The sequence below is a fragment of the Eublepharis macularius genome, chromosome 12, assembly GCF_028583425.1.
Source record: "Eublepharis macularius isolate TG4126 chromosome 12, MPM_Emac_v1.0, whole genome shotgun sequence".
Lineage (NCBI taxonomy): Eukaryota > Metazoa > Chordata > Lepidosauria > Squamata > Eublepharidae > Eublepharis > Eublepharis macularius.
The window spans coordinates 78496666-78522541 of record NC_072801.1 but is presented as its reverse complement, the minus strand read 5'-3'; the positions used below and the strand labels follow the sequence as shown (position 1 = coordinate 78522541).

General features: G+C 55.9%; 1 protein-coding gene across 3 annotated transcripts in view; it reads left to right on the top strand.

Annotated features, from left to right (window-relative positions):
- Positions 1 to 25876, top strand: part of KDM6B (lysine demethylase 6B) — a 72655-nt gene that overhangs the window by 8618 nt on the left and 38161 nt on the right. The window contains exons 1-2 of one of the 3 annotated variants that reach the window (XM_054992638.1): positions 14903 to 15105; positions 22987 to 23129. The gene's annotated coding sequence lies outside the window, so the exon portion shown is untranslated. Of the gene's footprint in view, positions 1 to 14902; positions 15106 to 22986; positions 23130 to 25876 lie in introns of those variants that run through there. The other 2 variants (XM_054992640.1, XM_054992639.1) reach the window with 2 other exon arrangements.

The following is a 25876-nucleotide window of genomic DNA, read 5'->3' as shown; positions in this document are numbered from 1 at the left end:
TGCCTTCAAACCAGATTAAAGGGGCAGCCTCCGGATTTAGACGTTAGATCTGGGTTTAGTTCATCAACGTGCTCCGCTCTGTCTTCCTCTCTGCTCAGCTTTTCCGAGGGCTGTTGGAAAGTATCTGTCTCATCCGTTCCTTGCTAGCTACCAACCAGATTGGGTAACGAAGAGTAGTGGGCCAAAATGTCTTTTAAGAAAAATGATTTAAGGCCAGCAGCACATGAGAGACCAAAAAGATTTCCAGGGTGTAAGCTTTCAAGAGTCAGAGCTCCGTTCATCATATAAGGGGACAGTGACTTCACACTGAATGATATTGAGAAATCCCCCAAACTTCAGGTCTGGAATGGGGCCGCTCCAGATCCAATTCTTACGCTCAGCTCTGCTTTGGTCTCCTGTCCTCTCACCTCCTCTTCCCCCCCCCCACCCAGAAAGGTGGAATGGGGACTGACTGTGGATGTTCCTGCCCCCCGATATCCTTTCCACCCCCACACCCCCCCGTCACCCCCAACATACCCCAAGTGAGTAAAGAAAGAGGCCAATTCCAGCAGGGAGACTTACAAACCTGGAAGAGTCCAGTAGCACCTTTAAGACTCACCAACTTTATTGTAGCATAAGCTTTCGAGAACCACAGCTCTCCTCGTCTGGTGCATCTGACGATGCGTCTGATGAAGAGAGCTGTGTTTCTCGAAAGCTGACGATGCATCTGACGAAGAGAGCTGTGGTTCTCGAAAGCTTTTGCTACAATTAAATTGGTTAGTCTTAAAGGTGCTACTGGACTCTTTATGGTTTAGGAAAAGGAACTCTGTGCATGCTCCAAGGTGTCCTTTCCTGCATCAGATATCTGCATTGGCCCTGACCCCAGCTGAATTCTGCCTCAGGTTAATCCCCGAGATCCAAGTCCTTTATGTGGAGAGGAGTGGTTGGGAGGACCCTGGCCTGGGGTGGGGGACAGATTTTGGCCCCCTGCCTGTCTCTGCGGAGACAGGGGGTGGGGGGTGGGGATGTAGCACTTTGGGCTGATAATTTTTTCCCTTTTTGAGAAAGTGGGTGGTGCTTTCTGGCCCTGAGAGCTTTTCCACCCATCAGGCAGTGGGTGAATCATTAACCCTGGGGGCACCTTTGCCCTCACCTTGGAACTGTGTCCTCCAGGTGCTCGCCCCCCTCCCCCGCCATCCATGTCTCTATCTGTCCTACTCCCACCCCCTCTGCTGGTTTATTGCATGGAAGGGCTCATGACCCGAGCAAGAAAGCGAGTGGGAGCACGTCGTGGGTCTCCCCAGATGGGTGGGGCTAGGGACCCAGAACTGCAGGGCATTGCCCACGTGGGCGCAGCACCTACCGCCCTCCCCGCCCCACCCCCTGAGTGTTTCCTGCAGCCTTTCTCTGTCTAGTGATTAGTCGCTGGCAACCAGCCATTGGGCCAAACCTGCCTTTTGGCAACCAATTTTGTCGATGGAATTGTATCGTGCGAAGTAATTGGCTGGCTCCAAAAACGTTCAGTGTTTTCAGTTTATTTTTCAAGGTAGTGCACAATGTCGTTAAACTGGTGGCTTCAGAAAGTGAGCCAAGGTACATCTACACAAGCCCATGGCATGCCAAGCAGTTGGGCCTGGAATGGGAACAGATCGACAGGCTGTGCCGGACCAAAGATCCTGCTAGTCCTGCGATCTCAGCAGGATGCCCCTCAAGGGGGTGATGCGGACTTTTACTTTCTGTTGGGCCCCAGAGTCTTTGCTGCCTGAGGATGAGAGGAGCGCCATTTTGAGAACGGAGGCCAGTCTCTGTGTAGAAGAGCCCTGTGCTCCACTTGAATCCGTAGCCCTTTTCAAAAGCAGTTTATGCTTGCAGCTGTTGCAACACATTGTGGCAAGGAGTACCATAGGTTAGTATTGCTCAGCACAAAGCAACCTCTCCTTTCATAGAATCAGAGGGTTGGAAGGGACCTCCACGGTCATCTAGTCCAACCTCCTGCACAATGCAGGAAATTCACAACTACCTCCCCTCCCCACACCCCCAGTGACCCCTGCCCCATGCCCAGAAGGTGGCAAAACACTGTCAGGATCTCTAGCCGAACTGGCCTGGGGGAAATTGCTTCCTGACCCCAAAGTGGCGATCAGCATTACCCTAGTTATGCAAGAAGGGGCCATGAGAACTAAGCACTCAGGGCTCATTTCGAGGGGGAACGCGCAGGAACACAGTTCCGGCAGTTCCCCAAAGAGGTTACATGTCAAGTGGCCCCGCCCACCTGACTCTCAGCCATTTTGGGCCCGTTTCAGTCTGGATTGGGGCCGAAACAGCCCGGATCGGGCCTCTGACAGGTGGTGGATCACTCTCCCACTCAGCAGTGGCCCGATCTTGACCATTTTGGGCCCAATTTCGTCCCTGAATGGCCAGGATTGGGTCCAAAACAGCCAGGATAGGTGATGCCAGGGGGTGTGTCATATGCAAATCAGTTATGCTAATAACACACTTCCGGTGGTGGCAAGGGGTGTGGTATACGCTAATGAGTTATGCTAATGAGTTCCTCCAGCTCTTTTTCTACAAAATGACCCCTGTTAGTACTGATGCAACCCCTTCCTGCCCTCCTCTCATGATCTGCCCGGGTTCACAGCATCAGCATTGCTGTCAGATGGCCATCTGACCTCTGCTTAAAAACCTCCAAAGAAGGAGCGCCCACCACCTCCCGAGGAAGCCTGTTCCACTGAGGGACCGCTCTAACTGTCGGGAAGTTCTTCCTAACATTTAGCCTAAAACTCTTTTGATTTAATTTCAACCTGTTGGCTCTGGTCTGACCTTCTGGGGTAGCGGAAAACAACTCGGCACCACCCTCTATATGGCAACCCTTCAAGTACTTGAAGATGGTTATCATACCAGTCGTTTCCTCTCCAGGCTAAGCATACTGAGCTCCTTCAACCTTTCCTCACAGGACTTGGTCTCCAGACCCCTCACCATCTTCTTTGCCCTCCTCTGGACACGTTCCAGCTTGTCTATATCCTTCTTAAACTGTGGTGCCCAAAACTGAACACAATAGTCTAGGTGAGGTCTAACCAGAGTATAGCGATACCATCACTTCGCGTGATCTGGACACCATGCGTCTGTTGATGCAGCCCCAAATCCGCATTTGCCTTTTTAGCTACCACATCACCCTGCTGACTCATGTTCAGTGTATGGTCATAGAGTTGGAAGGGGCCATACAGTCCATCTAGTCCAACCCCCCGCCCAGTGCAGGATCAGCCTAAAGCATCTCTGACCAATATTAATCCAGCCTCTTCTTGAAAACTGCCAGTGAAGGGGAGCTCACCACCTCCCTAGGCAACTGATTCCACCTTTGAACTACTCTGACTTTGAAAAAGTTCTTCCTAATATCCAGCCGGTACCTTTGTGCATGTAATTTAAGCCCATTGTTTCAGGTCCTACCCTCTGCTGCCAACTGGAACAGCTCCTTGCCCTCCTCCAAATGACAGCCTTTCAGATATTTAAAGAGAGCAATCATGTCCCCCCTCGACCTCCTCTTCTCCAAACTAAACATTCCCAAGGCCCTCAACCTTTCCTCGTAGGGCTCAGTCTCCAGACCCCTGATCATCTCGTCGCTCTGCTCTGCACCCTCTCTACTAAGACTTTCCATTCCTTTCCTCATAAAGCATCACCACAAAAACTTAGGAGAGGGGGATGAAGTAGGTCAGAACTGGAGTTTTAGACCTCTCTTGTTGTAGAGAGCCACACGGCAGCTCTGGGAAGAGGCCAGGTCAGTAGCCACGAGCCCAGAGTTCCCAGCAATATAGATGGAAACTGGGAGGGGTCCAAGACTCCCTGACTTTGGGAAGGTAGTGTAGCCTAGTGGATGCTCTCTCACACTCCTTTCTGCTTTTGTGCTCTTGGGTGTGTTATGAAGCAAGAGCCTGCTTTAGGTTTGCACACTTTGCTGTAGTGTGATAGTTTGTGAGAAAAAAGGTGGGGCCTGAGCTGTGCTGGGAGCTGGGAGTGTATTGGTGGGCTGAATTTGCTTCCAGAGCTTTTAAGCCACTGCATATGAAAGGGGGGGGGGCTGTGCATTAGCTAGGACTTTGTGCTCTTTTCATGCAGCATGGTGCACTAAAAGTAATATGTATGCCAGAGCTCAATTGGAAGCAAAGTTCTGCAGAATAAATATTTGAAGCTGCCACGTGCTGAGTCAGACCTCACTTCCACAGTATCCTCCATGCTCCCCAAAGTCTGGGTTTGATTGCTGGCTGCCTGTGAGCCTCTTTAATTGAAGACCAAGCTCTGTGTGTGTGTGTGTGTGTGTGTGTGTTTGTACGCACGAGCATGCGCACATGCTAAATATATGCTCTACCCACTGAGATACACTCCCTCCTCAGAACTTAAGTACAGTGTCAAGCAGGGATTGTGTGTTCAACCCGTGAGAGTGCAAAGAGATAAAATACCTCTAGGCATATGCAGAGTGAACTGCATGGCCCAGGATTAAGTGATCTTTAACCAGTCCTCTTTACGATTGGATGGAGGGCTTCCAGGCAGCCTCCAGCCTCTATTATTTTTAGTGAGATCCACAGCTTCTCCTGGCACCAGATCAAGCCATCCTCTCTGGCTCTGTGAATGAAAGCCGAGGCAGCTGGGGGTGGGGTGGGGAGTGTGAGCCAGGGCCCAGAGATTGGGAGGGGGCAGCTCAGCTGGGGTGCTTGCCTTGTTGCTATGGGAACAGCGACAGGAATGTCTGCCCTCGGCCCCAGCCACCCTATTAACTTTTCGGGGATGCTGACATCACTGGCTTCCCAGCCAATGGCGGCTCTCCTCTGCCTTGTTGCTCAGGCGATGGGAGGGGAGCGTAGAAACAGCTGCTAGGAGATGCACGTGCAGGCACACACATCCATGGGGCACGCCCGGACACGCTCCCCCACACATGGAACACGCTTGCACACGCTAGCTGCATGGCTGGGAGTGGCAGGGCACACCGGGCTCCACATGGCACACCTCTGGAGGCTGCACGTCATGGGAGTCTGTGGATAAGTTAACTCCTAATGTGCCAGTTCATGCTACCTTGTGCAGAGCATGTGGCTGCATGCACTCCTCAGGAACATGCCAAGGAAGAAGTGTGCTGGCTGCCCCAGGACTAGAAAATACCACACGGTGACTGGAACGCAGCTGAACACATGTCTGAGCATGGGGCTGTTTTGCATATTTGGGTATGTTCACCTCGCTCACAAAACATGCCTCCACATGCGTTGCTACTGAATACATAGGGACTCGAGGCCAGCTGTGCTGCGAAACACCCATCGGAATGAGTCTTTTTGCTTGGGATGAATGAATGAATGAGCCCAGAATAGCTCCCTCCCCGCTTCTGTGTAGCAGCCTGGTTGGAGTGGGTGCAGTTTCGTCAGCCCAGAAGCAGCCGCTGAATGAAAGCGAGCGCTGCGGAGGCAGGACCCAGTTTTTAAGTGCCGTGATGGCTAGGGGCAAAGGGGCTTCTACGTGTACGTGTGTGTGTGTGTGTGTGTGTGACGGGCGGGGCTATGGCTCCGCCTTCCTCCTCCTTCAGCCTGCCTGCAGCTCTGCCGTTGCCTCCCTCCTGGGACTGGGAGAGGGCAGCAGGGGGTGCTGGCAGGTGCTGCCTCCCTTGCAGGTGCCCATCTGTTTTCTCAGCATCAAGGAACCTGCTGCCCCCTCCCATCATTCTGCCCTGATTCCCTGGGGCGGGGGCTGGTCTCTTGAATTACCAACCGTCTTCCTTTGTGGTCGCCTACACCTGGTTTTCAGCGTCTTCTATGGGAGGGGGCAGACCACTGGATTCCCTTGGGTGAGATAACCCCCTCCAGCTGTTTCCTGCTAAAATTCTTTGGCCAGTTGTGGCACAAAACGGCACAAACAAGGCCTGAGTTCGAGTGTTGGCCCCGTTGTGGAGCTTCCTCAATCTGTCACTCTCATACTCCCTGCATTTTGGGACCGTGGAGGAGAAAGTTTCTCTTGGGCAGCGTAATCTATTTTCCTCCTCCTTTTTTATTTTGGTTTGGAGGGGCCTCTTTGCCTGCCTGTCTCCACAAGCCCCTTGGCCACAGCGAGTGACTGCCTTGGCAAGGGTCTGTGTTTGCGTTGTGTATTTCACGGCAGCCCGTGGTCTTGGGGAGAGTGGCATGGGACACTGGGTCTAGGAGTGGCCTGCCTGCATTTTTCTTCCTCGGCCCAACTCTGTGGTTTGGGGTGGCTGAGCTGGGCCTGCTGATCCTCAGATGCCAGAGAGGTGGAGGTTGGTGAGGAAGGGAGTGGGGGGGACACACCCACGCAGGATGCCGCTTTTGCAAGCCCTTCTGAATTCTTTCCTTTTGATCCAGACACCCTGGCTTGCCTTTCCTGCAAAGTGGAACCAGCCTTTGGATATTTTGGGCTGCGGCCTGGTAGTGGTGCTGTTGTGGCAAATGTTTCTTTGTGCCCTTTCCTTGTGGGCCTGGAAGGATTTGTTGTGATTAGGATCCAGAGGAGTTAGCCATGTTAGTCTGGAGTTGAAAAATAGTAAAGAGTCCAGTAGCACCTTTAAGACTAACCAGTTTTATTGTAGCATAAGCTTTCGAGAGACACAGTTCTCTTCATCAGATGCATCATCAGCTTTTGAGAACCACAGCATCTGACGAAGAGAGCTGTGGCTTTCGAAAGCTTATGCTACAATAAAGCTGGTTAGTCTTAAAGGTGCTCCTGGACTCTTTGCTATTTTGTTGTGATTAGGCTCTGCAACGATTCAGTCCTGCTCAGGGAACCCAACTCTGCAAGTAGGAAGCTCAGGTGTCTGAGAGCTGCAGTTGGTAGTGGGTTGCTCAGCATGAACGAAATGTACTTTGCACATCCTCTGGCCATCCTCGCATTTGCTATTGGGCCAACTACACCCGAACGGCGCTGAGTTTAACCAAGGTTCTGTGCCTGGGTCGTCTCTGACCAGAGTGAAGTTCTTGGGCTGGAGGAGTCCTTTCCTGTGTGGATCTGGGAGGAGGAGAAACATACCCCCCCACCCAGGGAAGAGTGAAAACGGGGTGGCGAATGGTGAGAAAAGTGCGAAAGCGACAGAGTGGGCAGAGGCCATCTTCTGGGTAGCTCTGTGTGGAAGGTGACTGCAGCCTTCTGTTTAAAGGTGGCAAAAACTGAGGCTGGGAAGGGTGAGCGTGAAAGAGTTTGCCGTGGTTGACCTTGGTGCCAACATCAAGTTCACACCAAATGCTTTGAATCCTTCTCCTCCACCAGAAAACAACAGATAAATTGAGGAATCTGTACAGGGCGGATTCACAAGTTACAAGATTGACTTGATCTCCCCCTACCCCCCATGGACTTTTGACAGCAGTAGTCTTTGTGTTCTCCACTGGAGTAGTGATTCCCAGGTGAATGCAGACCCAGTTCAAAATTGGCCTGCAGCATGTCCCCCCACCATGCTGTTTTCCCAACTGGAAATACTCCGAGAATCTGTTATTTCCCCTTTAAGGAAACTTAAATAAAGCTTTTGAGAACCACAGCTCTCTTCGTCAGATGCATCGTCAGCTTTCGAGAACCACAGTGCTCTTTGTCAAGAAGAGAACTCTGGTTCCCGAAAGCTGATACAATAAAGATGGTTAGTCTTAAAGGTGCTCCTGGACTCTTTACTATTTTGCAACTACAGACTAACACGGCTAACTCCTCTGGAATTATGACACCTTTCTGAATTGGGCCCACACGTTTCCTACAAGGAACTTCCAGTGCACATCTGACCAGAGGCCATGTGGCAAACACAAGAACTGTGTAACGTGTGGATCGGTCCTGAGTTGAGAAATCCTGATTGAGGAGGGGGGGGGGCAGGATTTGTGGTCATGCTGGGCACTGCCGGCGCCAGGGTCTCTGGCGCCTGCGGCAACCTCCGAACTGTGTGATGACATCATCGCACGATGATGTCATTGCGCAGCGCAAGCTGGGGCATTCGCCGGCGGATGGCTGGGGTGGTGGGCGGAGGCTGCTCCGTGCTCCGCACACTGCCCCGGCAGCGGCTCGGGGCTGCTGTGCCCGGCTGGGGGGCGTGTGGCGGTGGCGGCGGCAGCAGCACAGGGCTGGCTGGCTGCAGCAGCTGCAGGCCAGCCACGCCAGCTCTGCGGCGTGAGCCTCTGCCCCCAACTCCCCCTCTGGCACCTCTCCAGGGCCCTCGCGCCTGAGGCCACCGCCTACCTGGCCTCTATGGGTGCGCCGGCCCTGATGCTGTGAATGGCTGGGAGATTGCCATGGCCAGGCAGGCAGGCAATCCCTCCAGAAGAGGATTCTGGAAGTCACACCAACCATTCTCACCTCTTTTGTGTGTCGTACATCCAAGACAGCTTGCCAAGGCTAACTCTGCACAACCCCTTTTGCTTTTCAGGATCGGGGCTCCTCCAGAGCCCTTCTGACTCTGGGTGGCTCTGGATTGCAGAGAGTGCATTTATTTTCCTTGTGTTTTGTCTTCTAGCAGAAGTTATAGATTCTAAAGGCTCTGTGAGTCTCTCTATACGAGAGGCCTCGTTGCATGTTGGTCAAATGTAGGGAAACGCAATGTTAGCCAGGAGGCGTAGTTTAAAAAGAAAGAGCTGGCAGAGATCGCTCCTTAGATGGTTTGTTAATTTCATCTTCGCCTCCCTGAAGGCTCTGTCAGTTTCACCTCTCCAGTGTGAGATCCCAAACTGGAATGGAAATTGGCTGGAACTGCCTTCTAGAACCGGGCTTGGACCTGGAGAGGTTACAATGGGCAGCAGTTTCCCTTCTGGCATTTCACAGCCCCTTCACACAGCTCCAGTGCATAGCAAAGCCTTTGCCCTGCCACCAGCTCTGTCTTTTTAAACTACCCTTCCCGGCTACCACTTTATCTCCTGACACGTGTTCTTCACGTGTCAGAAGTCTTGTGTAGAGAGAGACTTATTTTATTTATGTCATTTATAGTCCACCTTTCTCACTGAGACTCAAGGCACACAGTGTGAGATTAGTACAGTCAGTATCAGGAACATTTCTTCCATAAACAGTGCCGCAGAGCAAATAGATACAAGTTAACAAAGACATAGTATTAGCAGGAATCCAATACAACATAGTGGTGAAGTCTATAGTTCCTAACTCATTAGTGGATTATCTGAGACCCCATCTCTACAATACAGCCCTCCCTTTTGAGTAAAAAGCCATTTTGAATCATTCGGTTTTGCATCGTTTGTGGAAATCCTGTCCAGTGGGGGCTCTCCTGACCTCAGGCAGGTCATTCCACAGGGGGGCGGCCGCCACAGAGAAAGCCCATGTACGGGCTGCTGTCGATTTTGCCCTGGTGCAGGGTGGCACCTGCAGAAGACCCTGTTTGGAAGAGCGAAGCTGCTGTGGAGGAGCACAGGGAGGGAGGCAGTCCCGTAGGTATGCTGGACCAACCCCATGAAGAGCTTTGTAAGTGATAACCAATACCTTAAACTGAGCATGGTAACTAATTACCACGGAGTGACTGCCGGGTGGGAGTGATGTTCATGCTCCAGCTCGCTCCTGATAACAGTTGAGCCGCAGCGTTTTGCACCAATTGGAGTCTCCTAGTTAGTTCAGATGGGAGACCGATGTATAATGCATTACAATAGTCAAGTCTGGATGCTACCATAGCACGGATCCAGGTGGCCAGGTCGGCCGTGTTGAGGTAAGGAGCCATTTTCCAGGCTAGGGAGAAATTATGGGAAACAATTTTCGCAGCTGCCTTAACTTGTTTTTCTAGTAATAGCCCTCTGTGTACAAAACAGTCTATTCTGGGTGTTCGTCTGTCTGTCTGGCAGCAGAAAAGAGCAAGAGTCACAGCTCACACCCTAACACAAATTTTGTTAGTCTTATAGCTGCCACTGGACTGTTGCTCTTTTCTACTGTCCTGGTTTTGTTCGCCAAGCATGGCTGCCGCAGGGTCCCATTTTACAGACCAGCAGGACTGAGATGAAAGATGTTCTTGTGAAATATCTCCAGCAGTGCCATTTGTGCACCTCCCACCATGCGCACCTGTGTGTGCCCATAGCAAAAACAGCTATGAACCATGCGCCCCAGAACAACCAACCACCCAAGTCAGCATGCCCTAGGACCAACTTCTGGGGTCTCTGAGCATTCACTTTTGGGGAGGGGGGCAGGGGATGCCTCTGGGGCTCAGAATGCCCGGATGCCTGGGTCCTAGCCCAGTCCACTCGGTTGAGCATTCCCATTGGCTCCCTGGGTGGTGTCTCACTGCTATTGGCTCCTCAAATGGATCAGCCATTGCAAACGTGACGGCTGCCAGGGGGTCGTGGGGGGGGGGGGCGTTCAGTCCGCAGCAGCTGTGTCTTGGGGGCGGAGCTAGGGGCTTGCTCACGTGAGGGGCCTGGGCTCTCTTTGATGCGTATAATCGGATGTGGGGGAGGGGGGATTCCTCCTGCGCCGCTCGGGCAGGCGGCAGACCCGCAGCAGGAGAGGACCCAGGAGTCCGGGCCCCAGAGCGGGTCCTGGGGAGGGCAGATCCCCAACTGGGGTGGGGCTCCGGCAGTGGGAGTGGAGCCCCCCCCCCCCCGAGCTGTCACCTTGCCAGGGTCTCTTGCATCGCCGGCAGGCAGGACGCCTGGGTTCCTTGGGGATGCTGGTGGGTCGGCGGGGGCGAGTCAGCAGCAGCGGCGGCGGGGACCGCGTTCAAAGCCTGCCGGCTTCCCTTCGCCGCCTGCCCACCCGCCTCCGCTCCGCTCGGCGCCCCCCCCCTCCCCACCTTGTGTTGCCTTTGCAAGCGGCTTATATAACGTCTGCGCCGGGCTCGTCCTGGATTGAACTCTCGCGGCGCTCTCAGATCCGCGCACGGGGGCGGCGGCGGCGGCGGCTTTGTGCCTCGCGCTGCCGGGGCGGAGAGAGGCGCGGGCGGGCGGGCGCGAATGCGGGGCGGTGGGTCAGCGCTCCGACGCGCCCCGGGCAGCCTGCCGCATCGCCCTCCCGCGGACGCCCCGTCCCGCGCAGGGGAGGGGGAGAGGGGCAGGGCGACCCCCCCCAATCCCGACCCCTGCCGGTTCCCCGCCGCCTTCGCGCTGCCAGCGGGTCGCAATCTGCACACCATATGCAGGCATGGCGCAGCAGTGTGCGTGCGTGTGTGTGCGCGCGTGCGGGAAGCCTGCGTTCCTCTCCGTGAAAGGCGGCGGGGAAAGTCATCTCCGCTCTTTCCCGTGTCCTTTTCCCCCAGAAAAGCAGCAGCTGCCCGGGGGGGGGGAGGCAGGATTGTGCAGTGGTTAAAGTGCGGGAGGAGGAGCTGGGGGGGCAGTTTCAGATCCCCCCTCGGCAATGGAAGCTCGCAGGGTCGCCTTGGGCCAGGCGCTCCCTTTCGGCCTGGCCTGACCTGCCCCGCAGGGCTGTTGTTGGGAGGTGACAATGGAGAGCGCCGTAAGCTGGTTTGGGTCCCCCTTAGGGAGATAGCAGGGTGTTCGTATTTCAATACACCGGGACTGGTTTTGTGTGGAGGGGCAGGATTTGGAGGGCTGAAATCTGAGGAGGGGTACTTGTCTGGGGTGGAGCTTGAGGTTGCTGGGGATGTTTGCCCTCCCCCAGTCCCGGGGCATCTGTCTCCCTTGTGCCCCGTGGCCAGGGGTCGGGTGAGAGGTCGCTGGAGATTACCCCACCTCCACACTGCCTTGGCAGTTGCCGGGTAACACAGGAGCCCCCACCTCGACTCTCCATTCCGGCTGAAGCTATAAATATTCCCCAAGCCCCCCCCCCCCCACACCTGTCTTGCTTGGAGGGGGAACCTCCATCCGGCTTTGCTTGGGAGAGGCCAGCCTGCCTCTTGCACATGTGTGCATACCCTTGTCTGCTCTCCTTTCCTGGAGCACCCTGGAGGCGGGGCTCCTGCCAAGGCCCCTTCGTGCTCACTAGGCCTCGCTTCCCCTTTGGATGGAACCCAAGAGCACCGTGTGGCCATTTCCGTTTGGAAAGCCCTCTCCCTTCCCTGGGTTGGTGCCAGCCAGGGCTGGGTGGGGCAGAAATGCTTGCTGCAGTCTGGGGTGGGTGGGGAAGAGCCCTTCCGGGTAGTTGGCCTTAGGGGAGGGGAACACAGATGGGCTAAACGCGCACACGCACGCTGCACTCTCCTGCTCCCCTTGATAAGGACACTTAGCTGGAACATACAGGCTGCTGTGGGTCTGCCTGGTGCCCTGATAAGCGGCCCTTCCTGTTCCTGCCTCTTCTGCCAAGTCTTGCTTCTGGCTTGGCCTGGTTCACAAAAGGTGTTGTGCGCTACAAAGCATGGCCAGTCCCCAACCCTCCCGTGGGCGCAAGGAATGTGTGAAATGGGTGACGGCACATGCAGCTGGCGGCCATTCCTGCAGAGATCCTGGGGGTTCTTTCCCTGCTGGAGGGAAGGGGGGGGGATTTGCTGCCTGCTGCCTGCCTGAGATCACCCTCCGCCCCTGCTGTACTGAGCCCATGAATGCAGGGATACCTGGGCATGGCGGGGGGGGGGGCGCTTCCAGACTAGCTGAAGTGGGGAGGCGCCCGCTATTAGACGGCTCTTGTGGAGCTAGGCTTGCTTTTTTGCAGCTGGGAACGGAAGTTGGTTGAGCGTGTATGGCATGCTGCAGGGGAGAGGGGCTTTGAACCCGGGTCCCTCCCATTCCCAGGGTCTGCATCGCGCACATGTTCTTGAAGTTGCAGCCAGCCCGGTTCCCCTTAGCCCTGCTGATTGTGAGAGGACAGGCATGTGTCTCCCATCTGGGTTGTGACCCCAGTGAAATCCGTGCCAGACATTTGGTGATACATGGAAATTTGGCTAGAGCCTCTTCCCCCGTGTGGCTTTGCTGGATTCTACCACAAAGGCATGCTTCTCCTGGCAGCACAAGGGCGGCTGGTTTTATCTGCCCAACAGAGGAGGAGGAGCAGGTAAAAGGGAGGTCGGGCTAGTGTGTGACAGGCAGGTACAGAAAAACAGCTCTCTTTCAAACTGGCAACTGTTGTGATTTCTACAGGGTTCTCTTGCTTCCTGGTGCCGAGATGCAGCTCCTTCTGGGGCAGAGCGCCCGGTGATGGAGATCAGGTGTGGCATCTGGCTGCGGTATGCATTGAGGGCAGAAAGTGGGGGGATGCATCTGATGAAGAGAGCTGTGGTTCTCAAAAGCTTATGCTACAATAAAGTAGGTTAGTCTTAAAGGTGCTACTGGACTCTTTGGTATTTAATTAACTAGTGGAACTGAGGGCTGCAGGATGTAGTGATGGTTACTACAGATAGCCTTAAAATGCAAATGGAGAAGAAGAGGGCTATCAATGCTTGCTGGTCATGCAACTATTTGAATCTGTATTTCAACTGCGCTGCTTTCCCCGTTCCTGCTACCCATTGTACCCACCATGCGATCCTCCTTTTTGTAGCTCCGTCGAGGCCTCCATGCCTGGCTTCTTGGAGGCTCTGTGAGAAACAGGATGTTGGCTAGGAAGCCTCGGTTCTGGTCCAGCAGGGCTCCTCTCATTTCCTTGGGGCGGGGGGGGGGGCGGTCCAGGTCACAAGCCTGCTTTCTAGTCCGGTCATTGTGGCACGGCACTGCGCTGTGTGCCCAGAAATGCTGTCCTTCTCTGCTGTGCTGTTGGGGTGACATACGGAGGTCTCTCGTTTGGGAAGTGAAACAGCCCAGCTCAAATTCTGCACTAGAGGGAAGTTCTTGGAACCACATCATTGCGCTACTACCTGTGCCCTGGCTTTGAGGCTGGGCAAGCGGTGGGTTGCTACAAGTGATCAATGTACCAGTGCATGCTGCGAGCCACCAACTTCCCCCACTGTCCTGTTTTCTGGATTTTGCAACTGGAATACACTGTGAAGGCAACTGGCAAACACACATAATTGGTGGAATTTTAGCTGCTTTGGGGGGGGGGCAACTTGACAAGGGACCACTTTCAGGGGAAATGGAATTTTTCAGGAGGACGCTTTTATAAAGGGACAAGGGGTATATAGCGTCTGTGGCACTACTGGTCCTTTGCGATCTTGTTTGCGCTGCTTTCCAGTTTCTGGATTTCTTTTCGTAGGGCTGTTTTCTAATCTTAGTATTCGGCCTTCTTCGACTGTTTGTGCCTTACACTGTTCCTCCTGCATTGGGGTGCAGTTTGGTAATCCGCCTTGAGTCTCAGCAAAAAAGGCGGACTGTAAATCAGGTTCCCAGGCGTTCAGAAAACGTCCCCGGAGTCAAGAAACGGGAGGCGGGCCCGGTTGCCTTCCAGCCCCTTGACACGAAGTTCGGTGGGAGCGGGCCCAGGGAGCGCCCTTGCAGACCCGCTGAACGGAACACACAGGGCAGGACTCCCGGAGGCGGATCTCGGCGCCCGGGCGCCGTGGCGGGGCGGCCGAGGGGACAAGCCGGGCAGGCCCCCCCCGGCTCCCCCCCCTCGGTCGTCCGCCCGAGCGCCTCTCTCGGGGCCGGCCCGGGTCTTGCCGGCCGTGCCCGCCGCCGTCTGGGTTGCGCCGCAGCGCGGGGCCGGGGGCGCGCTCCGGGGGCCAGAATCCGCCCCGCCGCCGTCGGGGAGCCGCCTGCTGGTCCCCGGAGGCCCTCCCCGCCGCCCGGCCGCGCACCTGTGTGTGGGGCGCCGCGGCGCAGCGCCCGGCCCGGCCTGGCCTGCGCGCCGAGCCGAGGCGTGCCGGCCATTCCTGCTCCTCCGGCGGCGCAGGCGAGCATGTGAGCGAGCGGGAGGAACATGGAAGCGGCGCTGGGGCCGGAAAGGGAGGGCGGGCGGGAGGGAGGGGGCGGGCGGAGGAGGGGGAGGGCCGTCTGGCTCGGGGAGGGGGCTGGCAGGCGGGGAGGGAGAGAGGGAGGGGAGGGGGCTGGGCACGGAACACAAGCCTCGTTTCTTTGTTTGAGTAGAGGCTGCTGGGGGGAGCCAGCCAGCCCAGCCAGCCAGCCCAGCCGGAGAGGCGAAGGCCGGCCAGCCCGCCCGCCCGGCCAGCCCGCCGTCGAGAGTGGAGCGGCCCTCGCCGAGCGCCGGAGCGGCCAGCCCCGGGGACTGAGCCGGACTGGCACGCGCGCCGCTCCCCGGGCAGCCCCGGCGCTGGCCGCGTCCCTCCGCGGCTCCTGGGGGGCTGCGCGACCGAGCCCTCCTCCCGCCCGGGCGCCCCAGGGAGCCCCCCCGGCGTCGCGGCGCCCCTTTCTGCAGGTAACGTCGGCTCGGCGCCGCGTCCCCCCGTCGCTGTCTGCGGGGTCCCCCCTCGGGCGGTTCGCCGGGCTTGAGCCTCCGCCGAGGGCTGGCCGGGGCGTGCTGGGGCCGGGGGCGCGCCGCCGGGGGCGGGGGGGCTGCCTGCCTGCCTGGCTCGGGGCGCCGGCGAGGGCTGCTGGCTGCCGGGGCTGGCTTTGTTATCGCCGGGAAGCGAAGGGACGCGGTGGGGGAAGCCCGTCTGGCACAGGCCTCGCCTGCTCGCCGGGCGCCCCTCGGATGCCACCCGCGGAGGCTCCGCCAAAGGGCCGGGCGGCGGGGCGGCGGGAGCCAAGCCGACTCCCCCTGCGCCTCGGGAGCCTCGCCGGGCGTGAGCCGGAGCCCCCCGGCCCCAGCCCGGCCCGGCCGGTGGTGCAGAGCAGGACAAACTCCCTCCGGAGTCGTCCCGTTAGCCCCGATCCGGCGCGCCCCGCGAATCCCGGGAAAGTCTGCTGGAGTTGCGCCGGGCCGGGCCGATCCGCGCCCGGGGTCAGCCGGCGGCCTCCGCTCCTCCCGGCCCGGCCCGGCGGGACCCCCGTCCGGATGGCACCTGACAAGAACTTGGCGGAGTTGCCGGGCCGTCCCGCAGCCGGGCGCGTCGCGGAGCCTCGCCGCCGGAGGAGAAGCGCAGCCGGGCAGCCCCAGCCCTGGCGGCGGCGCCGTGACCTCTGCGGCTCCGCGCCCCGCGCCGGGAGGGCAGCGGCCCAGATCCCGCGGCCGAGAGAGCTCGGAAGGGGAGGCGTGCGGCGGGGCGCCAAAGGGCGAAAGCGCTTCGGCCCGAGCGGAGCAGAATCCGGCCCTGCGGTCGGTGGCGGCTGCCAGGAAGGCCGGGAGCAGCGCGGGGGCGACTTTGCGCGAACTTCGGCGCTCCTCGCTGCGCCCGGATTCTGCTCCGCCGGCGGGTCAGGCCCCGACCCCGGCCGGTTGCAGCCGAGGCGAGGAGAGCCGCGCGGATGCCAAAGCAGGGAAGGGGGCAGATTTCCGGCCGGGGGGGGGGCTCGGCTTGCGAACTGCGGGGGGCTGCGGCGCATGGAGGCGCTTGCTCGGCCTCCGGAGCATGGCGGTGCATGACATTTGGAGGGGGCTGCTGGGTATGTTTGGGGGGGGGGAATAGCTGCTCGCCCTGCGCGTGTTTTGAATTGGTATAGAAGTTGGGATCGGTGTCGCCGGTCGCAGAAGTTACTGGGGCAGAGGGGAGAAGGTTGTGGTTTTTGGGATGGGGCTGTAGGTCGGCTGCATGGGGTGTTGTCATATTTTGGGAGGAGGCCAGCTGCGTGTCCAGTGGAGAGGAATGTGGGCGTAGGGGCATTTGGGGAAGGGGTCAGTGGGGCATGCACGGGACAGGAGGCGATCAGATGGATTTATGTTAGAGCTGGGGAGGCATGGAGACCTCCCCCAGCTTTGGAGGGGCAGGAGGGTCTCAGGGACTGGGATCTAGTTATGGGGTAGGAAAGTTATGTATTAGGTTCAAACAGTTGCGCCTGTTGCGCCTGTTGAGGGGACATTTCATGTTCTAGCTGCGTGCCAAGCCCCTTAAAGTATTGGGGGGGGGTTGTTTTTTTTTAAGTGGAGTTCATAGAAACTTAGAGGACAGACTTTTTAGGAGTGAACTGGGAGCAAACCGAGCAATCCTACTCCGAATTTAGGGTATGGGGGAGCTTTTTAAAATGTGGCTTCTTTGGAGGTGACGTGGACTTATCCTTTGAAGCCTGTTTTCAGTGTTTGGACTTGGAAAGTGCAAAGCGACAATGAAACCCGTGAGGCCTCTGAGAATGTGAAGAGTGTCTTTCGGTCACCTCTGAATCACCTTGACCCTGCCGTCTTCAGGGACTGGGGGAGGGCGGATTTGGCCCTGGTGCAAAGCAGGGGTTGGGTTTACTTGGAGCAAGCCTTCCCCCTTCATATCAAGAACCATGGTGAAATCCTGTGTGCCTGGCCCTTTAAAAGTGCCCAGGTGAGGCAAGGCAGGTGTGCTTTGAGGGTGGCACCAGACGGCTGACAGGGCCTGCTGCTTTCTTCCCTTCCCTCGGCTGCTATTCCGGGCGCAGCACAGAGAGGCTGGAGGAAGGGCGCAGGTGAGGCCAGAAGGACACAGATTTGGGTTTGGGGTTTTGCAACCTTGCTTGTGATGTTTGTCTGTGGGGAAGGGGGGTGGAGGGGAGGGAGGAGGAGTGTTTTGGAATTGGTGCCGCCAGTGCCTCTGTGCGAGTGTGTGTGCGTGCACCGTGCCTGAATGTGGTTGTGAGGAGTGGCCATACAACTAAGTTAGGTCACTTTCCGGGGCCAGAAGATCCAAGCCAGTATCTTTGAAAGTTCGTCCTTGCCGCTTTTTCCGAGAGAAGGAGGAACGGTGAAGGGAGGGGTGCTAGCAGGTGGCCGTTGACTACTTTTCTTGGGGTGTGTCTGTGTGCAATGTTCTTGGTAGACGCTGACTTTGGTTTGCTTCTTCCTTCCACAAGTGGGTGGCCAGACTGCTGGCAGGGACTGTTGGGGTCATGTGAGGTCACTGGGGATGCTTCCAGCTCATGAATGGGGGATCCCCCTTTCCTGTTCCTGAAGGCCAGGTCACATGGGTTCCTAGTGGGCTGGGTCAGAGCAGGGGCTGCTGGGAACTAGGACACCTGGGTTCAAGGAAAATGGGGCTGTAGAAAGGAGGTGTGTTTTTTAAACGTTACTTTGGTAGAGGAGAGTTTAGCGTTGCTGGTTTGGGATGGGCGGGGAGTAGCTGCCGAAGCAGCAGCAAGAGCCTGAACTCCAGCGTTCTTTTGGGGGTGGACTCCTTGGGGTTTGCACCAGAGGAGGTGCCTGTCTTCTTCCCACTTCCTGGTCTTTTTTCCCAGGAATTCAATCATAGGGGGTGGAGGGGAGAAAAAGAAGTGGAAGGATGCATAGACAACCAGTCAGGGCTTGACCCCTAAGTCAGTCTGTGTCAAGATAGAACGGCCCCAGTCCTGACTCCCTACAGGACCTTTGGAGGCTTCAAGGAGGCAGCAACCCATCCCCGTTCAAAGAGAACTAACTATTGCGGGGAGGGAGTCCGCTTTCTCTTGTTTTTCTGAAGACCCTGAATTCTAGCCTGTTTAGCAGCTCAGGAAGAGAACTCCCCCAATCCCCACAGAGAAAATCCTCCCCACATTTCCAGTGTGCTGCCAAGAACCTCTTGGAACAAATGCACCTTTAAGACCAACCAACTTTATTGTAGCATAAGCTTTCGAGAACCACAGCTCTCTTCGTCAGATGCATCTGACGAAGAGAGCTGCGGTTCTCAAAAGCTTATGGTACAATAAAGTTGCCTCTGATGAAGAAAGCTGCGGTTCTCAAAAGCTTATGGTACAATAAAGTTGCATCTGACGAAGAGAGCTGTGGTTCTTGAAAGCTTATGCTACAATAAAGTTGGTTAGTTGAAAAGGTGCTACTGGACTTTTTTACTATTTTGCAACTACAGACTAACGTGGCTAACTCCTCTGAATCTTGGAACAAATGCTTTCCAATGTCTCGATCTTTTTCGTTGGGTTAAAAAAAGTCCCCATGTCAAAACCCACTCCCCAATTTATCAGGGCTATTTTACATTTGCTGGATTCTCTCAGGTGCGGAGATGGGATGAAATTGCCAGATGGAGGCCCCATTTTTTCCTAGGCGGGGGTGTGTGCTCATATCCATATATTGGCTGTGGCGAGTATCGTGGGGACTGCCACTGAAACACCCCAATTTCTTCATGGCTTTAATGTTGTGTCTGTGTGCATTGGGGGTGGGTTTGCCTCTGCAGCTTTGCACATCCCTCTGTGTGGAAATCCACAACACACAACACAGCCCTGGGATGAATTCCTCCTACATGGAGGGCTTGTGGCCCCAGGGAAAACATATATTCTTTGTGTCCTTTGGCAGTTGGTTCCTTTCTGATTCTGAATTTCTGACTTTCCAGGACTTCACACATATGTAATTTTTGTGTAACTATCCTCGCAGACCCAGCTGTGAAGCCATGTTTTATTTCACAAGAGGGGCTTGGCTGGGGCGACTTGTGGGTAGGCAGCCCAGAGCATTTCACTGGGGAAACTTTCCATATACTGCATAGGCAAATATATATATATAGAGAGAGAGAGAGTCAAAAAATGAATATATTGTTGTTTAAAAAATGGTCACCGTGCTTTATCAGAACTGCTAAGAGGGGCAAACAAATTTCTGCAAGGGTGTAAATTCCGCACGTTAGCACAATAACAGCCTGATGTTTTTATGGTACATGTGTGAAGATGTGTCTTTTCATGTGCCGAGACAGGACCCTAGTGATGTTTCAGAACAAGAAAGCGGGGAAGGAGATCTCTTGCTGTCCCCAGATTCTGCCCAGACGACCCGTGATCCTTCTAGCGCAACAGTGGTTGATGGAGGATGAGGGGACGGTGCGGGGAGGGGGGTGCGCATCACGAATAGACTTGTGTAGTTCTCCAGGACTGAAATTATAGGAGTGACTGCTCTAGTTCTTATTCCAGGGTGCAAAGAAGAATAGTGACCAAAATTGTTTCCCCTGTGCTTGGAAAAAATGTACAGGAGCCAGAAAAACTGGCCCTAGATGGGGGAATGCAGATCTCAGATCAGCAAGGCTGTTGTGCCCTACAGAGGCCTGTGCCGTGGACGAGGCCCGACTCCTGCATTTCTGTGTAGATTTCTGACCTCCTCTCATTTCATCGGTGTCAGTTGTCTCCTGTCCTATGGGACTGACAAGGTGCAAAATGGTCCCATATTGGGCGAACGTAGAGTGGTGTAGGCATATGAGTGCTTTTGAGCATGGGAGACCCCTTTTTGAAAAAAAAACCCAGTGAGGACTTCTGTGAAACTCCAAACACCACACAGCCTGCTAGCCAACTAAGTTGGCCCAGTGGAAGAAATCGTTTTTTAAAATGTCCCCAGTACTATGATAACAGACTTCCTCCTCCCAGGGGTTCATATTGGGTCAGGAATATCTCTGCGGTCCCCCTGCGTCAGGCCCGGCTGCCTGTGCCTACCCAGGAAACAGTTACATCATCAAATGTGGCGGATTGCCTTCTCTTGCATCATCAGCAAAGGACATCAGCTGGAGCATTGCGGAGGACGGTGGCGCAAATCTCCCAGAGCAAGGCGAAATCCCCGTTGCTTGGCTTGGCTTTCCTCCTCTCTGTTGCCTGTCTCTCCCCCTGCCCCACAGAGTCATTGCTGGGGTCCAGCTTCTTTAACTCCACCTTGCCCCCCCCGCCCGTTGTCATATATCCCCCCCCCCCAAACTGGCACAAGTAGAATAACAAACCTGAAGTGAATGGCGTGCCCGTGGGGCTGAGGGTATTCTCCAGCCAAACACTCAAACAACTGCTCGGGGGGAGGCTCACTGAGGTGGGTGGGTGGATGTTGGGCAGCCAAGACTCGGGGGTCCTTGCAGGACCAGAGCGGTGTGTTTTAAAACGTAAGGAGTCCAGTAGCACCTTTAAAACTAACCAACTGTATTGTAGCATAAGCTTTCGAGAACCACAGCTCTCTTTGTCAGATGCATCTTTATTGTAGCATAAGCTTTCGAGAACCACAGCTCTCTTCATCAGATGCATCGTCAGCTTATGCTACAATAAAGTTGGTTAGTTTTAAAGGTGCCACTGGACACTTTACTGTTTTGCAACTACAGACTAACAAGGCGAACTCCTCTGCTTTTAAAACATGGGCTTTCCAGATGGGAGGGGGGGGGGGCGGCGGTCTGGTCTGCTTAGATCACCGGTTCAGCAAACAGTAACTGGCGTATAAGGTGTTTCGGATAGGGAACCCCAAATTGTGTCACAGTGGAAGAACCTGAAATATCTGCCCCACGAGGGTCCCATAGCCATTATGACCAGAGGGGTTTGAAATCCAGCTGGAAAAGAATTCTCGCTTCATATGGAACTGGTTTGCCCCCCTCTCGGCTCCGGCATCAGGGTGCTTCATAACCTTGAGCAGATTATCGTGTCCTTTGTGTACCAACAAATTGGGGATCCCCTTGGCAGCCAGGTATAAGAACAGGAGTTGGGGATGGGAGTGATTGCGGCTCAGGAAGAGCATGCGATCGTACCTGTTTGGAGTTTGGTTGCACGGTCAAAAAGAGGGTTGGATGTGTGGATAAGAGTGGCTAGTGATCATGAGAACTCATTTGAACGTCGGGGGACCAAGTGGCAGTTTGTGTGAAGAGCAGGGCACCCAGAGGTCCAGCAGAAGGAGGCTGCCCTCTGATCTGCAGAAGCCCTGCTGAGGGAAATGCGCTCTGCACATGGTCAGAGTCCTGCTTCGTTATGTACCAGCCTGATGCTGTTACTGAAGGGAGGTTCTGAGATCAGGCCAGGGGTGCTCCCTGGCTGAAATGAAAGCACTCTTTCCATGGTGGGGAGAGCACTTGAAGGTGCGGAGCGGGGAGGGGGACACACCACTGACCAGGGGCTGCCCCCCTTCCTGCCACCCTAGTGAGAAATGCCTAAGAGGGCCAGGCATTCTCTCCAGCTGCTTCATTTTCTGCCCACGGAAGGAATCTCCCCAGCCCTTGTGGGCGGCTCTGAAGGGCCCCCTTTGTGCTGGCTGGCCTGCCAGCCGTGGTCCTCCTGTGTTCTTTGTGTCCACACAGTGGGGCCTTTCTCTCTGTCCTGCCAGATACGCTCTTCTCAGGGCACCATCTCTACAGACGCCTCCTGATTACAATTGCGCAATTTAGAGAGCTTTTTAATTGGCTTCTCTGGTTGCTTGGGCTGACCCGGGTTCCGTAGCCCTGTTCCCATTTCACAGATAAACTGAGGCAGGGAGAGAGGAAGCCAGAGGCCCGGATGCGACGAGCCCAAAGCCACCTGGCGAGCCTGTGGCGCTGGTGGGACTCGGGGAGCCGGGTTGCGTCCTCTCTCGGTTCCACTCCCTCTTTCCTCACCTCTCTCTTATCTCGCTCTCTTTGGAGGGTGGCAGGTCTGTGACTCAGGTTGGTAGGGCAGGGCAAGATCCCCAGCGGAGTTTTGCCCCAGAGGGAATAACAGGAGACGAGTTGGGTCAGTTTTTAGCAGGAAGAAGATGGCGTGTCTTGCACCGTTGGCCCCCTTCCCTTCCCCAAGGCTCTGGGGGAGAGGTGGTGTTTAAGGGGGCTGTGCCTTCTGCCCCCCCCTGCACTGGGAATGCAGAGAGCCACTTGGGCGCCCCCTGCCCCTCTTTCGGCAGAACGAAGCAGCTGAGATACGGTGTGCCGTGGGTTGTCTGTGCTAGATAAGCCGTGAGCTGATAAAGTTGGGATCCTTGCAGGTTGGTGGTTATGGGCGTTGGCTGTGGAGTGGAGTGGATCACCATGGGCGAGGTGCAAATCTATCAGGAAGGGGTGCTTTGGATTGTTCCAGCCTTGCGAAAGACAGAGTCGCCTTCCCGGCCTTGATCTGCTCCCCACATATCCTCCTGGGCTTTCCCGTTCTCCCCCAAAGAGCTTTTTTGCCCCGTCCCCCTGCGGCCTGCTAGAGTGCCGGTCAAGGTGTTCTGGCTTCCCAAACAGGTATGAGTTAATCTCCCACTTTCCCACGGGATACCATGGCAGGTTTTCCTGCCAGACCAGTTGACAGGACTGTTAAGAGAAGTTTTTTCCTTCTTCTCTGTGGAGGCAATTTCAGTGCGCCCCAGAAATGCACCTGTGTCTGGGGCGGGGCATGGGTGCTGAAATATGCCGGCGTTTAGGATTACATACTTGGGAGCAGACTGGGTCTTCTTTCAAGGGGGAGTCTGGAATGGGAGGCCTACCTGGGATTGGTTCATACCCTGAGAACGGTTGATCTGTGTGAGCAAGACTAGTTTTGGGCTGCTCTTTCAAACCCCCCCTAACACCACCTTTCTTCCTTTCCACAGGATTGGGTTCTACACCATGGCTGGAGCGTAGTCATATCCCCCCCCCCCGCCACACGCGCCTTGTGGGCCAGAACGCCACATGGGCCCGGTGTGGGGGGGGAGCCATCCAATGAAAGAGCAGCGACGGGGCTCCCCCTATTTTGGTAAGTGGGCGACAGTGTCGGGCTTGGCCTTTGAATCTTTGATGCACCTCGAATGAAAGAGCACGCTTGCGTTTCTAGCTTGGTTATTTCAGAATGATTGGGAGGGGGGTAAAAACTGTGAAATCGAGGGTGCAAGCTGGTGACATAAAGCGAGAAGGATAAAGCAGGGGCTGGAGAAAAAGTGTGGATGTGTGGGGAGTTGTTCCCTTGGAGTAGGAGTGGAGTGTAGAAGGAAGTGGATTTTGTTGTGCGGTAGTGAAACGTGTTTCGTGTTCCCAAGCATAGCCACACTTTGTTGGCACATGTGTACAACATCTTCAGGCTTTTTTTGCACGATGAGAGGGAAGCCAGCGTGCGCCCTAAGATCCCGCAAGGACGCACCACACAAGCAGGCAGGTGCGCTCTCCCTCCCGTTGATTCCCTCTGCTCCCTGCCTGAGCGGCAGTTTTGGTGGAGGGTGGGCAGATCCCGGCTGTCTTCCGCTCTCTCCTCTTGCTGGCCCCTTGCCACCCTAGCAGCTGGGCATGCTTGTGTGTGTGTGTGTGTGTGTGTGTGTGTGAGTGCGCGTGCGTGCATGCGTGCTGTGAGGGGGATGGCAGGGAAACGGGGCGGAACTAGGAGGGAGGTTCCTCTACGTAACTGGAGGGCCAGAGCGTGACTCAACTGCTGCCCCAGAACGCGCCGCCCCCAAATGCTGCCACTGTGACCTTAAAAGGCTCCTTGTCGGAGGGAGCAGTTAACCCCCGCTTGCCTCCTTTGCTGTGAGCCTTGCCAGCCGGGCCCCCTGGCCTGCTTTGCTTGTTCAAAGCTCCCCTTTGTTGTCAGTGTGGGGCATTGGGACCCTCCATTTCTGTATTGTCAGAAGAGGTGCATTCTTCCCCCTGCACATAGGTCTTGGGAAGATGTCTGCAGTTAATGGTGGGGAGCTCGCGTTGCGAGGCACTGTAGGGCTGTCTTACCTCCCAGAGGGTCTGAGTGGCTTCCGTGCTTTGTAGCAAAGGGTGTACCATCTCCCACACTCTCCCTCCCTCTGAGACGAGGTGGAGAATCTCCTCGTGTTTGCGATCGGCGTCTTCTGTACCACCACCCCTGCGACTCTTTCTCTAGCTACAGAGTTGCATGTTGCTTTTGTGCGTGTGGATTCTTGTGCTGCTTTTAACACAGCTCGCCTCTGTGTCACGCAAGAGCTTTGTGTGCCTGCCCAGCCATTATACAGTCGTGCTGTGGGACTCAGTGGCCTTCTCTTGGGCTAAGCGGTGAAACTCCTGTGTGTATCTGTGGCTCTGGAGCATGTGGTGCGCCCCAGGGCCAGCAGAGTGGGCCTGCGAACCCAGCCGGGAAAAGGGTACGGCTTCAGCCGATGGCGTGAGCCTGTGCCGACAGGAACTGGCACGATTCTGGTGTTCGCCGCCACCCGCGTGGCCGTGGCTTTTTAAAAACAAAAGTGCCTCGTGGTTGGTTGCTTTGGAAATTCTGCTACTGATTTCTCACACAACTTGGAAACCTGGAGTAGGCTGGCAAAGGGGGTGGGCACAAAGAAAAGGGCACTGGCCGTGCCAGGAGCTGGCGGCTGCTGGCTTGTGAAGGATTTTCGTCCTCCCCCAGGCTGTGCGTTTGCCTCATGAAACGAGAGGACGTGGCTGTGATGGCGGTGGGGGCGGCATCGGCCCTTTCCCCTGATGCAAGTGGGGGGGGGTCGCCAGCTGTGTTTCTGCCGCTGTTGGGTGTGTGGGTGTGCAGGCTGTGTCAACTACATTTATACATCATCAGCCATGTGAACTCTTTCTTTTCAATGGGTTTGATTTCTCAGACAACATACCCACGTGTGCGTATTCCCCCACCCCCTGCCTTTTGCCATGATATTTATGTATTTATTTTTCTGGTTTGTGCATGGGCACATCGAAAGGGCCTCGAGAGACGATGTGCATTGCTTGCGTTTCTCTGGGTGCCTAATGATGCCCCTGCCTTTGTTGTGTTGTGCGTTTGGCTGGCAGGGTACGGTCGATATGACTGTGTTGTATTTTTGTGGTTCTCTTTCCTCCGAATGGGCTGTGGGAAGGGCGGGCGGTTGGAACGCAACGGGTGCCGTGAGTGGGAGGGAGTCTCAGTCTGGGATTCCCAGGCAGTGGTGCGGGGAGGGGACCAGACGGGAGGGGTGTGATGATGTCACCCCGGCCCTTTAAACCGGCAAGTTTCCCGGGGGAGGGCGGGGGGCTGAGTCACTGTGTGGCCGGAATTCACCCCCCACACATGCTCCGCTGACTTGGCAGCAACCCCGAACCCCACATGGTAGGGTGTGTGTCGGGGGAGGACACGCCGGCCAGGGAGGGAAACGCAGAAGTTGCACACTCTGTTGTCCCATTAGCGCACTGGCCGTGCCGGTGCCATGTGCGTCTGCCGGCAAATAGGGCTTTATACCTCTGGGGGATACAGAGGCGCCTTATGAAGTGGGCCACGCCTCTTGAGGCCACCCCTTGCCTGCCGGGAGGTAAGGCCACACTGTGCCATGTGTCTGTGTGAGGCTGTGGAGGGGGACAGTGTGCCTCCTGCCTCTGTGTGTGTGTATACGTTGTGATTTCTTGTCCTCTGCATGTGTGATTCTGTGTGTGTGAGCATCACGGTCTCTTAGAGTGTTTCGTAGCCCTGGCTGTTGTGCGGTTTTCCGTGGGGCTCACTGCTTCTCTGAGACCCGTTGCTGCATCTCCAAGGCGAGCAAAGCACTTGTGGTTTTATTTATTTGTGTGTCT